Source organism: Pteropus vampyrus, unplaced genomic scaffold, assembly GCF_000151845.1.
Source record: "Pteropus vampyrus isolate Shadow unplaced genomic scaffold, Pvam_2.0 Scaffold172, whole genome shotgun sequence".
NCBI classification, from domain to species: domain Eukaryota; kingdom Metazoa; phylum Chordata; class Mammalia; order Chiroptera; family Pteropodidae; genus Pteropus; species Pteropus vampyrus.
The window spans coordinates 1,703,642-1,719,723 of record NW_011888953.1 but is presented as its reverse complement, the minus strand read 5'-3'; positions in this window follow the sequence as shown (position 1 = coordinate 1,719,723).

The window sequence follows — 16,082 nt, the reverse complement described above, 5'->3', positions numbered from 1 at the left end:
TTTTATTCATTTTCTCTCTTTCTTCGCTTTGTTATTCTATTTTGGAGAGAGGCACACATTTAAAAGTGTTGAAAGCAACAAACACAACAAACAAACAAACGAAACCTTATAGACACAGACAACATAACTTTAGTGCTTAACAAAGAGAAGGCGGGAGGTAGAAAAGAGTAAAGGGGATCAAATATATGGTGACGGAAGATCTGACATTGGGTAGTGAACACACGATGTAATACACAGATGATGTATTATAGAATTGCATGCTTGAAACCCATATAATTATATTAATCAATGTTGCCCCAATAAATTTAATTTTAAAAATTAAAAATAAAAATAAAAATAAATGCTTGACTTTTAATAAATAACTAAATGAATGAATAAACAAACAAACAAACAAATAAAAGTACTTCTCAGCAGAAAATAGCCCTTTGTTTTAAGCCCTTAGCTTCCAAAGGCAAAGTAATCAGGGACTATATGCTTCATTCAAATCTGTTTCTCACACACACACACACACACACACACACACACACACACACACACACAGCATTTTTTCTCCACATCCTTGCAAATCAGATCAAACTCTGTACAAGATGAGTCATGCTACAATAATAAGACTCTGGATTTTATTTTTTTGTGTATTATTTTACTTACTTAACTTCCCCATGTTTCTGACATTGCTGTGACATTTTAGGAAGTAAAGGAATAGACAATAGGAGGTAACGTAAATCTATTATCTAAAATAAAGTCTTTTTATTCTTAAGAAGTTTTACTATATTCTTTACAGTAAATTATGTTTGGTAAAACATCTTTTTATTGTCCTCAAAATGTTACTAATAAAATGAAATATAAACCTCAAAGAGTCAATTTTTACAAAAAAAAAGAAGAATCACCATTTGCAATTTCATGAGATTAGCACCTAATATCAAATCAACCTCGAACTATGTTAAACTAGAGAGTAAAACGCTACCTAAAGGCCAAACCATGAAATTCCATAGTTCTTCCTAGGACTTTATAGCATATAGTTTCTGAAAGAATTCAAATGATTTCCTTTTTACACCCATGTCATTACTTTACATACAATGAAACGTGATCACTTTTTCCTGTTTAAGTGATACATACTAGACTTCAGTCCTTCTACCATGATAGAATACACTGCTGTGGACATACTTTTCTGCTTCAAGTACATAAAAAAGAAGAAACCACCACTCTGTTCTAATTAAGGAAATGCTCAAGGTCTAGCAAACAGAGAAATAAAGACAGAGGGATAGGCCCTCCCCCTTGCCACGGCGGCAGCGGTAGTGAGGGAGGAGCACAGAGCAGACCAGGATATGAGCTAAGGCTGCAGTTTAGCCCCAGGCAGGGCACGGACAGGGTAGGATACAACTGGCACTGGTCTTGCTCCACCCACATTCCTTTCGATTCTTTACCAACCTGGGCACCCAATTGCTCTGTGTCCTTTCACTACAACAGTCAGCACCTGCATCTCTTTGTCAGGGAGTTGGCCTAAGGCTGCTAGAACTCCTTGGCAAGCTCATGGAAAGCAGGAACCTCCTGGGAATTTACATCCTTCTGGGGGAAGCCTTTAATCATGACTAGTATGTAAGTCCTCTAGCTCCATTCCATCTGATGAGGAAGACTCTAAAGTGTAACCTTCAAATCTGCACTGTAGACCTGAGACAAAGTTTCCTGGATGTGATTTTGCTTGATATCATGCCCATGCCCTTGCTCGGCCAAATTCCCTTTCCAGTTCCATTTCTCCAAGCTCCTATTTCTCCTGGGAACGCTTTCTAATAAATTAACACAAATCTTCACTTCAGAGTCTGCCTTTGGGAAAGCCAACCTAAGACAAAAGGTGTTGAGTTCTTACAAGATAAAATTCATCATCTAAATTCTCTTCATGATGAAACGAAATTCAAAATACTGGAAAATTGAAAGCCTTCACAATATGTCCCATTCTGGCACAAAAAAATAAATTTGTCAAATTAAACCTAGAAACTCCATCAAAATATTCTTACCATAAAACAAGATAATCCTAAAAATTAAGAGATTTTAAAACTTAAAACAGCATTTGAGCTCTCATCACTTATTGTTCAATACCTCAACTGTTTCTGTAGAATGTCACTGCCTTCCTATTTTCAAGATTTATTTTAATAACTGCAATGGAATAAAGAATTCCAAAGCTAAGTTTTTGTGTTCTATTCACTGAATAACCTGATTAAAATTTTCCAACAGTCTTTGAACGAATGCAAACGCAAGTTAAAAGACTCATTTCCCAAAAACAGTTCTATTGCAGACACTTAGAATTATTTACAAATCAATCCCTCAAATGCTTAAACAATTCTGAAATGGAACTGCTGAAGAACAGCAAGTAAAGAGACACGTGCTGCCATACCAACGTGTTTCTGAAGAGCAATATTTTCATCCTAACATTCTACGCACGAAGTCACAAATATGAACATAGAATAAAAATTGTAGGATCACAAATAATTTCCCATGCATTAATTCTCTGCAGCTATTATGGATGTATTCTAACAAATGAGGGCAAGGGAAGGGAGGGAGAGAGGGAGGGAGGAAAGGAGGGAGAGAGAGAAAGAGAAAGCAAGAGAGAGAGCGAGCGCATATGAATATCAAGAAAAGAGACATGGCGGTGTAGGCTGAAAAAATGTCCCTTTCCACAAAGGAATATTCACTTCCTAACCCCTGGAACCTAAATAATACCTTATATGAAAAAAGTATCTTTGCAGATGTTATTAACAATCTTGAGAGGCTTTAGCTTAGATTGATTATCCAGGTGAACCCTAAATGCAATTATATGTATCCTTATGAGAGAAGCAGATGCATATTTGACACACAGAGAAGAGAAAGCAATGTGACCACGGAGCCAGGAGAGATTTGAAGACTTTGGCCTTAAAGGTCGGAGTGATGTAGCCGCAAGCCAAGGAATGCTGGCAGCCGCCAGAAGGTGGAAAAGCAAGGAACAGTTTCTCCCTAGAGCCTCCACAGAAAAGATGGTCCTGTCAAGATCTTGACTGTAACTCAGTGAAATGATTTTAGACACTGGCCTCCAAAACTGTAGGGCAATGAATTTCCTTTGTTTTAAGCTATCAAGGCTATGGTAATTTGTTACAGCCACAGGATACTAATATTAATGGCATACAAGGAGTTGGAACAGGAAATCCATAAAGGGAGAAGTGATGAGAATCCAAGGGACAGAGAATAGTGACCTCAAAATGATAGCTATATTAAAGATATGTACATGCACGAATCCTTATTAGAACAGAAGGACTCAAAAGGCAGATACCTACTGCCATCATATTATCTTTTTATCCTGAAGAAGAAGGCTTTGGTGAGTTTAGCTTCATTTCTTAATTCTATTTCGCTTGTCTTGACTACATTCTGATGAAATTCCTGTCCTCCTCACCATGCCCAGCTGTTTGGGTCAGGTAAGACAGCCATTTCACCTAACAATTATTCTGCTTTTATTTATTGCTGAGAGGTCGAGGTAAGCCAGAAACAGAAAATACAAAACATCCTACTCCCTCTGACAATATCCCCATAAGAAGTTTAAAACCCAGGTCACTGCACAGCCCTGCCTGATGCTATTTCCTAAGATTCAACTAGGACTCTGCCCACTGATTCCCCAGACAGGATTCCTTTTTGTCAACATCCAGCTGTATCCAGACTGTGATCCTGAATTGCAGCTCATCTTTCCCCAAAAGCCTTCTTCCAATAGCCACCATATTGCCCATTTTTATATTGTTAAATTTGTGCTTGCTTCTCTAGTTTTTTAACCAAACTCATAAAAGATAGAACCTGAAGAACTTAAGAAAACACATCACCAAAAGACAAAGTGTTTAACAGTATTATGTCTTCTCCGGTCTCTTCTGAAAGAGAACTTAAACGTGAAGGAAAGATCTAACATACATATATCAAGAAACTATAAGAGGGAATAAAGGAGACGTAATATGAGGGGAAAGGAAGAGGCAAAAACATACAAAAAGTCAAAAGAATTAAAATACAGAATAAAACGGTAGAAATAATTCCAATCACATCAGTAATCGTAACAAAAACAAATGTTCTAAATCCAATAGTTGACAAATAAAGATTGTCAGGCTTGACTGTCAAAAAAAATGCTACATGTAATTAAAAGAAATACACTTATAAGCACAGCGAAACACTGAAAATTAAAGGATGCAATATATACACCAGGCGAATATTAAATAAAATAAGGCTGTCAGTTATAAATCTATAGTAAACTTTAACACAAAAGTGTTACTAGGGGTTAAAGTGGTTACATCATAATAACAATGGAACAAAGGAAGATACAACAATTCTAAACTTGTATGCATCTAATAACAGTGTTAAAATATATAAAACAAAAATTGACAAAATTGCGAGGAAAAATTGGCAAGATTTTCAGAAGTTTTCAGATCTGATAGACTATGTAACAAAAATTAGAGAGCATACGAAGACTGGATGGAACATCTAATTTTTATGAATCTAATAAGACTTACGTATAAAAACAAGAAAATTATGAGAGCAAAATTTACAGATCTGTCTCACTCATGAACATAGATTTTAAAATCCTGAATGAAATATTGGATTTTGTAAATCAGATACAGGAACATGTATGTTATATGTTATGCACATGTATGTATATGTTAACACATACATATACATAAATATAAAATACTGTATGCATAAACAAATGTATCTTGACCAACTTAGATTTATCCCCAAATACTAAAATTATTTGTTAGCATAATCAGCACATTAGTAGATCAAAGGAAAAAAGCTATGATCATTTCAATAGACGCAAGAGAAAAATAAAATTAGTATTCAATAAACATTCATGAGAAAAGATAAAACTCATAGCAGAGTGAGAAAGAAGCTTCCTTATCTATTAAAGAGAATCTACTAAATATCTACTATAAACATTGTTCTTCCTGATGAGAAGCATTCCCTTGAAAATTAAGAATAAGGTATCAAAGTTTGATAATAATCTATCATCTATGTATTGTATGTCTTAACCTGTAAATTAGGAAGGAAATAATAATTTGTATACCATATAATTATCCACATAAAAAATTCAAGAGTATCTTTAAAATATAATTGCTAGATTAATATGAGAAAATCATTTGTATAACAATGTACAGTTATAAAATAACTGGTTTATGGAGAAGCAACCCTTAGTGCAGATCAAGGTAGCTCTTTATAGTACCTGAACACAAAAACAAGTTCTGTTAACAAGTAAGTGGACTGGAAATTGTATTGAGCAGGCAAGAGACAATGCATGTCATACTTTTCCAAAATTACCTGTGTAGATGGCCAAGTTTTATAAGTGTTCTCTGTGTGCTTGAAAAGGGTGTTTAATCTCTAACTGTTGGTTGCAGATTTCTATGCACCCATAGAATGGGCTATATATGTCCATTCTATCAAATTTCTAAATTGCAGTGATCAAATCTCATGCAATTTTAACTTTTTGAGTGCTTGATCTACTCAGTTTCTAAGATTTAGAGCTTCTAATGTTAAAATATGATGCTAGGTCTGTGAGTTTGTCAGTTACAACTATTTGCATTTAGTGTGCACTGTGCTCACTGATATACTTGGATATATTCAACCATCTTTTTTTTTTTCCTTCTCATAATCATCCTTTTTTGTTGCTTTATCCCTTTCTCCTTTCTTGATTTTTTTTTATCCTCCACACTTTGAGAAATTGCACAGCCTACCACTCATGTTTCTCTTAAATTTTGAGTACATATATTTAATCAAAGTTTAAAGTTAATATCATTACCCTTGTACAAAATAATGCAAATATTTTTAGAAAGATTATCTCTATCTACTCTCCTATAGTCTGTCATACTTATCCAGTACTTTTTTTCAACTAGTTTTTTTTTTAACTTTTCCCTCTCCAGTTAATCATTTTTACCATCAGTTTTCATTTATATTTACCAATTCTGTTTTTTAATTCTGATTTTATTTGCTCACTGTTGCTTCATGTAACTTACTCCTTTATTAGAGGTTCAATTTCCTTTTTTGCAGAAGTGTTCTGCCACTAATTCATTTAGTAAAAGTCTGAAAGAGTGAGCTCATTTTTTTTCTTGTATCAATGTTTTCAGCTCTTTCATTGATCCTGAATCATGTATGAAAAAGAAATACCATCAAGGTTCTAAGGGTGCAAGAAGCAACTTAAGCAAGTCTATGGACAGTATTCAACATTGTTGAAGTGGACTCTAATAGGATCATCTTAAAAATTGGCTCACTTCATTAGACTTAGCGAGGTTGAGGTAGAAGTAGAATGTGCTGGGAGCATTCCTTTCACTTCTGCTCAGGAGAGCTTTGAAGCAATCATTACAGAACCATTCCATCTGAGGTCCCTAAAATCTGCTCCCAGCTCCCCTGTTGTTCCTGTCCACAGCGGAAACAGCACATGGTCTCAGCTGGAGTCTAGCTTTAGCCTGACCCCACAGGGAGCGCTGGAGCCTGGCTTGTTCACAGTAATTCTACCCTGAGGCAAGGAGATCAGCTTTAAGAATACTTGTGCCAGTCAGTCTTTAGATGGTGAGGACTCCTTGGGGTTGAGGCTGAAACCTCCCATGATATGGCTGTTGTTTGACTGAGGGCATTTCTCCAGAGAAGGGGGTAGCTGCAAGCTTGAGTTGGAGCATTCACAGTACCCAGGGTGGGAGTGGGGGAGTGCCACAGCTGGTAATGGGAGGTGGGGGAGTCTAGATGGGGCACCTAGAGAATTCACCAAAGTTTCCAAGACTTTTCTAAGACTCTCTCATAGCAAAGTCTGCCGGCAGGTTGAACGTGGCCCTGTGAACAATGTATTTAAAGGAATAAATAGCCTTTCTCTTTCCTAATACTTTTCCTTTGTCCCTCCCTCCCCACTTTGGTTTTTGTATGTTTGCTTGCTTGCTTGTTTGTTTTTAAGCTGCGTTGGATAGAGTTTGCCATTAAGTATCTCTCGATAGTGGATACTTCTTTATAGTTTGGAAATATTATATTTAGTCTGGAGAGAGTGATTAGAGAAGAAAGAAGGGCTGTTCTTAAAACTTCATTTCAGAACTGCAATTCAAACATGGTATTTTGCTGTCTTATTTCAGGGGCCACTTTTTGAAACTCATCAAAAAGAAAATAGAGCTAATTTCAGATTTCCTATGTCTTGCAAAGGCAAAATATTCTTTGTAAGGAAAATATATTTGCATTAGGGTACACAAGTAACTAGTCGATTTAATTAAGCCCAGAAAGTTATTTATCACCTGGGCCTAACCATATTGAACTGCCATATAAATTCAATATACAACAAGGTAACGCTTGGCACATATACTAGAGTTCAAACTATGCCCCACAGTGTCATAGCACAGATGTAACACAAGTTTTTAGAAAGGATCTTAGAAAAATTACAGTAGATATACTGTATCAGGGCGGCAGCACCTCAGGTCCTTATAAGAATAATAATTATTCTTCGGATCGGTATAGATAGAAAATTCAGACTTAAAAACACTTTTAAAAGCAATTGGGGAAAATGCCCTTTTGCTTGTGCTTACAGATGCATCGATTTTCTCTGGTAGGATATTCACAAAACTGGTAACATTGGTTACTTGTGGGAGGAAAACTTTCTGACTGAGAAGGGTGAGTGATACAAAGGCTTTCAACATTTTCGCTTTTTGAATTTTGAACCATGAGGCTATATTATATTTTTGGTGGTTATTAAGTTTTTTATTCTTCTGAGAATCCTTCAAATTTCTGAATTTTGATTTTTAGGAGTATGGTTTAAATGATTTGAATAATTTTATATGCTTATAGTCATTACGATTTTATATTAATACAGGTAGAGAGGGGGATGTACTTTCAAAGAGGAATAAGTATAATGATGTTATAAGTCATCAATTGCCTATATACTACATATTTGCTCTTTTGCAAAGAAATTTATGTGCCTTCTTATTTAATTTTCATCACAAAATTTGGGGTAAGTGATGTTACTTCCCCATTGTACAAATGAGGGGATTAAGGGTTATTATGAATAAGCAGCTTATCTGGGATCTCAGTTAGTAAGTAACTGGTATAACTTAGACAGTCTAACTATAGATCTTCTAGCTACAAAAAGTTAGTAGACATTTCCCAATGAGCCTTTTTTTACATTCATTTATAGACTCCAGTTAATACTTTTCAATCATTCATTCCCCTTCGAGTTAGCATTAGGAAAATTCGTTGTCAGTAACTGCGGTCCTGCTGGGACGTCTCTGGATCAGACGGGGAAGACGCTTCCAGGAGGTAACTCCCCAGGTTAACCTAGGCCAGACGGTGGCCTGACTTTGAGAAGATCCCTTTCTTCTCAGTTTCATGTTTTACCTAAAATTAATTATTTGATCTATGGACCTGAAAGCCCCCTAATGAATGGATATTTATGTTTCTAATAGGCCATTGGGATTGGTGACACATATGATGTAAAACAATCATCACTTGATCCAGTTCATCTCATTATTATACATTTTCATAAACTCACCTAATTCATGATCCTACTTTCATAAATATATAGATATATACTCAGTGCTAACCCATGAAAACTGGAAGGGGAAGAGGATACTTCCCAGATAGCACTGACCTGTGTGCTACTTTGTTCTAATTCTGGAATTGAGAATTACTCCAGCTGACCAACCCACTATCAAAAATATTCTGGTCTCTTACCTCATCCACCCAAGGTGAGAAGATCTGCTGAACCCTACCTGTGGATTCAGTCACAGACCAAGTCCTGAAAGAAAGCACAACAGTGTGTTTGAGTTGTTTCTTTGTGAAATCAGTTAGAAATACCAACAAAGAATTGTATTTGAAATATTCCAGGAAAAATACAATAGAATCTTACATAGGACATTGGCAACAAGGATAGAGAGAGAGGGAGATGAACTGTGGATATTCAGAAGGTGAATCTATTGGTCCTGAATATTCATAAGATGTGAAGACTGAAGAAGAAAAACAAAGAGTCTGAAAAGATTGTCAGATTTCTTAGTTGAATCACTTAACAGGTGATTGATGCCATCCATGGAGACACTGAGGGAGAAGCTGAGGTTTGGAGCAGCTGTTTTTGCCTTTCATTTGGTTTCACTCGTGCTTCTTTTTGATTTTGATGAGTTAGAAGATGGTTAGAGGGAGATGACTGATTTCATTTCAACTACAACAAGCCTTAAATAATCACCTTCTTGTTTCCCTTCTTTTGATTTCTCTCCAAGTCTTTGTGGTTCTTAAAAGGACACAAAGGGACCCCAAAGCACCCAGGAGACAGAAGTCATGCAATACTTGTAGCCAAAAAGTTTCCTGAGGCCAGACACTGAAAACTGGCACTGATCACACTGACTCTGGCCCTCACAGCATCCTATACCTTGGAAATTAGTTGCCAAGCTTTAAAAATGGAGATTTTTCATTTAAAAAAATAGATTGTTGGTTTCTATATTTGAGTCTAAAGTTTTAGTTTCTATATTTGGTCCAGATTCCCACATGACATTACCAACTGGAGCTGACCCTTCAAACTGGGCATTTGCTCTTCATTACCTCCCTGACTTCTCCACCCCAGCTTCAATTTGTACATCACCTACTGGCTTCCTTAGGCATTCTATTTTAAACCCCCTGCCTTAGGCCGAAAGCCTTCACTAGCTTTCAAACCCCTTGACCCATCTAAATATTATCCTCCACCCCACTCCAGGTTCCTGATAATTGCCCATAAGAACCAACCAAAGTAAAGGAAGAAAAATATTTTCTTTTTAATTAGAGGCTGGATATTATCCTACCTCTATCCACTGGATGCTGGGAAGGTATCAAAACTGTTTTGCACTTCCGTAGTAACCCCAAGCCCTCTCTCCACATTTAGCCGCCATTAGGTCCTTAGTTAAAAGAGACTTGGTTGAGAGAGGAAGTTGTAGAACAAGTACTGCCCAGGTGTTAAGTGTCTAGAGCCCTGAATTTGGACAAGCCCTCACTCTGATGGAACCTCTTATTATGAGTTCTTTCCTAGACACCTAAACCTAACCTGCCACGTTAGATATCTGAACCTATCCACCCGTTCCAAACACCTGGTTCCAAGCTCAGGATGCACTCTTGGTACCTACTATCTCTCAGTGCCCTCCTGCCCCACTCACAACACCAGACATTGAGCCTACCATTTGTCTCAGTGAGTTTAAAAAGAAAAATGGGGCGTGGGCTGCAGCAGAATTACATAATTGAGAAAGGAGTCCTGATGAAAACCTCTGTTATAGTTAGCCATTCTTACTGCTGAAAATCTGTCTCTTCTCTTAGGTGGGTTGGGACAGAAAAAATATTCAGAACCCCTGGTCCCCTTAGCTGACTCTGCCCTCTCCCTGCTATAGACCACATCCATTCCTCATGAATTTCCCATCATGCCACTGCTTTCTGACTCCTACGTCCAATAACCACTTCTTTCTCATGAATAGCCTTAGAAAGCTGGCCGATATCCTGTCTTCTACTCATTCTGACTTTGAGGGTGTGAGGACACATAAGCAAGCTGGAAGTCTGAGAAACCCGCATTTAAACAACTAATTTTGCCATGAGCAAGTGTCTTATTCATTCATTCAACATGAATTAAGCACCCCATAGGCACCAGGTAACAGGAGTGGAGAAATGAGTGAGACTTGATGACTAACCTAGGAGAAGAGGCAAAAAATATTTATTATGCAATTCCATGTAGTAAGTGCTCTAATAGAGCCATTATCACAGTTTTATCATATATTAGAAAGCACAAACGGGGAACACCTAACTTCTAGATTAGTGTTTCTCAAACTTTATTGTGCTTCCAAATCACCAGGAATCTTGTTAAAATAAAGATTCTGGGTCGAAGGTCTTAAGTGGGACTGAGAATCTTCATTTCTAACAGGCTCCCAAGTGATGCTGATGCTGCTGGTCTGTGAACTATGAGTAGCAAAATCTTACAGAACCAGAAAATACTTTCAAGAAGAGATGGTGCTTGAATTGCTGTATTAAAGAATGAAAAGGGCCTACCCAGTAGAATAAAACAAAAGTGATCCAGGCAAAGAAACAACATATTTTGAATATCATAAAAGAGTATTTAGTGACTTGAAAATCATCATGAAGAATGGTAAAATTGGGCACCCTCACAGGCAAAGTTAATAGTATTTAAGACTACAACCTCTACCTCTGCCTTAGCAGGCTATAAGAATCCACTGAGGCCTAGACCCAGAATTCTCTAGAAACAGCACCTGAGCCTTGGTCACTAATTATTCAGTGTCTAGCCAATAGTTTAGGAGGGCACAGAATCCAACTCTGAATGTTGCCTTGTATGTCTTAAGTGAACCTTTCTTACGAAGTGTGGTTAAAGAACCTCAAAGGATAGTGCACTAGAGCTTCATCAGATTTACAGACCCATTTTGTGCCTGCTTCTCTAATAAATGTCTAGCAAATATACATATATGTCACAGACTACCATCTGAAACATGCCCTTGTTATATCCTGGCCACACAGTTATGGCAGAGTAGCTAATCAGCTCTCGCCACCCCAAAATCTTTGATTGCTCTTGTTATCAACCAAAACCTTAAGAATTGTTGGCTTAGTTAGGTAAGTTGACATTGTATCTGTAAAATAAAGGTAGCAATACTCGTCCTGCTTACCTTAAAGAACAAACTAAGACAGATGTACTTTAAACAAATTTTAAATATGACTAAAGTATTGGCTATAATTAAAAGAGCCTAGAGGCTTCCTACAATATCCATCAAGGTAAATGTCCCAAATTTGCATAATCATAAGAATAATCTAAGGTTCTTGTTAAAAACACATATTCCCAGATCCTACCATTGGATAGTCTGATTCAGTTGTCTGGGGGAGGCCCACTTATGTAATGAGTACCCCAAATGATTTTTACGATCCTGTCAGTTTGGGAAACTCTGCACTTTGCAATGGAATTTGAGAACACTCAAACTCTACCTCCCATCATCAATTTCATCATATAGAGGAGCACATCCATACTATTACCATTACTACAATGACTCATGGCAACTATTTCCCAGTCATGTAGCTCCCTTCCTCCTGGCAGTTCGTATAAAACATTAGACTGAGTTGATAATATATGCAATACAACCTACAAAATATTTAAGAAGCAAAAATTTGAGACTTCTAATAAAGCAAATTATTTTTCTTAATCACTTTAAACTCAACAAATTGCCCCTACTTGAAAGTTCTTTGAATGTTTATCCTCAAATGTGAGCAAAAAAGAATGAGTCACTTAAAGACATAATCTGGTAAGGATTCCTTTCTGAAGCTGTGCTATATTAGGCTCCTAGAAGGAGTGGCCATGGGAAGAACAATACTTTATGAGGACCAGGTATCCAATATTACGCTTACATTTATGTAAAGTATCCATGACTAAAACAACCCTAGCAGGCCATCTATGCACCTAATTATAACTGCCATATAGTCACAGGTAGAGAGCATAACTATACACACAGTGGATTACTTCCGTGCATTTTTTACCTGGGAGTCACAACCAGCTGGATGGATCCTCTTGCACCTCCCTCATAGAACCATTAGTTCTGTAACCAAGTTAGATTCTGACTGAACAGCTTAGAGAATCCAATCAAACAAACCTGTCGATTCAACTCTAAAACACTGCTCTAGTTAGAGGATGGTAAACTCCTAGATTTTATTATCCCTACAGGTGCTGAAAACATCAGGCTGAAAACATTAGCTGATTTAAGATATATCTGTGCTGATAGATCATGAATGGGGAAATTAAGGACACTTGGGATATAGCCTTTACCTTGAAGGTTGACTGAAGGAAGATGAGCAGATGCCTATTGGATGACCCATGATGAATGCCATTAGTAGACTGGGCAGCCTGTCTCCAAAACAATCAGTATGTGCTGAAGGTTTGTTGCTATTTGTGCTTGTTGTCATTTTACCAATGTGGTTGAAGCTCTGTAGGTTTAGCTTTATAAACATCTTCCCCACTAGTAATAACCACAGCAAAAAATATGTGTATAACAAAATGTGCAATCTAGAGATCAAACCCTTTTACAAAAGCTTCAAAAACGTTAATATTTTCTTAGTAAACAATGACATGCCCTTTAAACACTTGAATGCAATTTGTCCATTTTGCTCTCAGCTTGATTATAGATTAATTTCAGCTAGAACAAACTTGATCTCCTTCCCAACTTATCTGCATCGACAAGAAACAATGAGGGTTCATTATCGCCTATAAAGTATTTTGAAAATTGAAGAATAAGTAATGGTAATTGTTTTATTAATAAAACAAATATGTTTTTAAGTAAGTGACTATGGTTGCAGACACCAAAGGTTAAAAAGACATCAATAGACGGAGAATAAATTCACAAAGTTAAATTGCAGAATACTTATATGAAGTAATCGTGCCTGTTTTTACTTCAAAATGAAAAGTATGAATGGAAAATTTTAGATGAAAGGCAGCTAAATCAGGAAGTCAGGCTATTGTCCCTTTTTTAAAGGATAGAGACAGGCGCTGCACTTCACAACCTTCCTCCTGGGCAAACAGTTTTCTTGGAATTGGTTGTGAGATGCTCATAAATCCTGACAACTACAACTAGAAGAGGTACCAGAGATGCTTTCAAAGGAAATTCAGAATCAAAGTTCTGATTTTCACTTTATCTCTGTCCCTAGGTGAGCCAGCAAGTCAGTTATGTCAGTAAATAAATGTCTTGTGCTTCAGCTTCTTCACCTACTTAATGGGAAGAACTTCTGTGCAGCGTGTCTTGGAGGATTACTTGAGATGAATGAGATAATGTACAGAGGCAGCACAGTCCAATTTCAAACAATGTTTCCTTCATAATTTTCTGTTAAATGCTATCAGCATCTAAATTTTTAGCTCTTGTTTAGTCTGTATTTCTCCTCTCCTAATGACCTTTGTAACAAATGTGGTGAACTTCTTGCTTTGTAATTGCATAAGGCTCTTTATTTTCATCTTCTATTTCCCCTACATAACTACCATTCCTCGCTCCAGTACAGTCCCCCATCCTTGAAGCTATGGCATCCTTGAAGCTTTGCCATCACTGGCTAACAGAACTTTATGCTCACTGATTAAGTAACGGTAGAGCATAGCCTGGTCAGGGAATTTTCACACTTACCCAAGGAATCAGAGCAAAGGTCTTTGCCCAGTTAAGTAGCTATACTATGGTTGCCAGAACAAAGAGCAATGGAGCAGAATTATTTATCTACTGATTGTTAGAGATGCATCAGGTAACTTGTATCGGACACTTCGTAACCACATGTGTTCCCACTAAGCCATAAGGAAGTTTGGTAGTAGGCCGTTATTCCAAACTTTCGATGAATTCAAAAATTCATTGACTGAATTGCAGCAAATCTCACTTATACTTTCTCACCTCCTGACAGATTTTTCATAGTTTAAGTAGTTTTTTCATCATAATCATAGACAAGCATCTCTTATGAAGCATTCACTCAGTACGTACCTGTGATTATATGGCACCACTGACCAATCTTCCCCCATTAATCCCCTTTCAGATTTAAAAGAGAAATTGCTTCGAATTGAAAACAAGGAGCAAATTACATGCTCTTAAAAGTATATACCCTTCAACTACAAAACATTGTAGTACATCTATAGGTGAAGTTAACAAAGATTCAATGTCATCTCAGCCAGCTATGTCACTCCAAACTGGCCTGTCCTCCTGCTTCCACCTCTGGGCAATCATTGCCCTACAATCAAGCTCATTAATATAGTTAATGTCATCATTTCTCATTTAAATCCCCTCACAGAACATAAAACAGACATTTTACTTTTACGTAGTCTCAAGTTTTTCAAAAGCCTGACATCAGTGAAAAAAAGAGCAATGGGGTAGATTGCAAAAAATATTATGAAATTTTTGTTCATTTCTGCTTTTTTCTTACTTTGGCCCTCCTCTGAAAGTAACCACTGAATTACTTCATCTTTCCATCTGTCTACACACAAGTTGTTTGTGCACATTAAGGGATATAGTTAACAAATCCAATGGTTAATTCATACTTAACCCTAAATCTCAGAAGAAAAAAAGTTTAACGGTCTTTTCCCAAAAGAAGTATGGAGAAACTATTTTCCATTATAAAAAGCATTAAAAAAAAGTGAAACTGATTCTAAAGTCCAGACACTATTTTTATATGTGAAAAAAAAAAAAAAAAACACATATATTCTTTAGCCAGCCGTTGTAACATCAGTAATTCCCTTTGGAAACCAAATTTCCATTCTGTAATGTGACTCTGGTGATTTAGAACTGAGTCAGTTTGACCGTGATGCCTTTGGAATGCCAACTGGCCATGGAAGTGTAAAGAAGCCTATGTGGTTACTGGTACTCACAGGCACTGAAGACCATCCCAAGAACACCTCCTGGGTGCTGTGTGATGTCACAAACAGGTAGAGCATTTCCACTCCTCTAAAAGGAAAAGAATGTGTCTCCACCTTGCCAGGAAGAAGAATCTGTCAAGCTTCCCATAAGGCAATTCTTTCAAGGTGAGTCATCCATGTATCTTGGGTACAGGTGAAGTTCACAAGAAAGACCATTCCACCTTCCAGGTCTACAGGAGCCACATGTTTGGCTTCTGAATCCTGGTATTCAACTCATCTCCAAATACATTTTTATCTAAATTTCTAAAGCCAGAAAAATATACCTAATCATTGTTCCCAGCCTTTTCTCCTTTTATATCATTAATTTCATAAATATTTAAGTGCCTATTATGGGCAACACATTGTACTATGCCTTTGATAGAGAATGCTTAAGAAAAAAAAAAGGGAAAAAAAAGAAACTTTACAATCTTCTGTTAAATGAAAAAAAAAGAATAAAAGAACTGAGAAAAGTTCTAAGAAAGAGACAAACAGGCCACTATGATAGAGACTAACAGGGGAGGTTTGACCCAGGCAGGTCTCCTGTTCTAACTTTTAACATTTTGTTAAAATGCAGATTCCAGTTTAATAGGTCAAGGGTGGGATCTGGGATTGTGACTGATTTTTTTACTTGGCTCCAAGGTCTGCTGCTGGTCTGCAAACCACAGTTTTGAATAACAAAAGCCCTAGGGTTTCTCTCTATCAGTAGTTCTCAAAA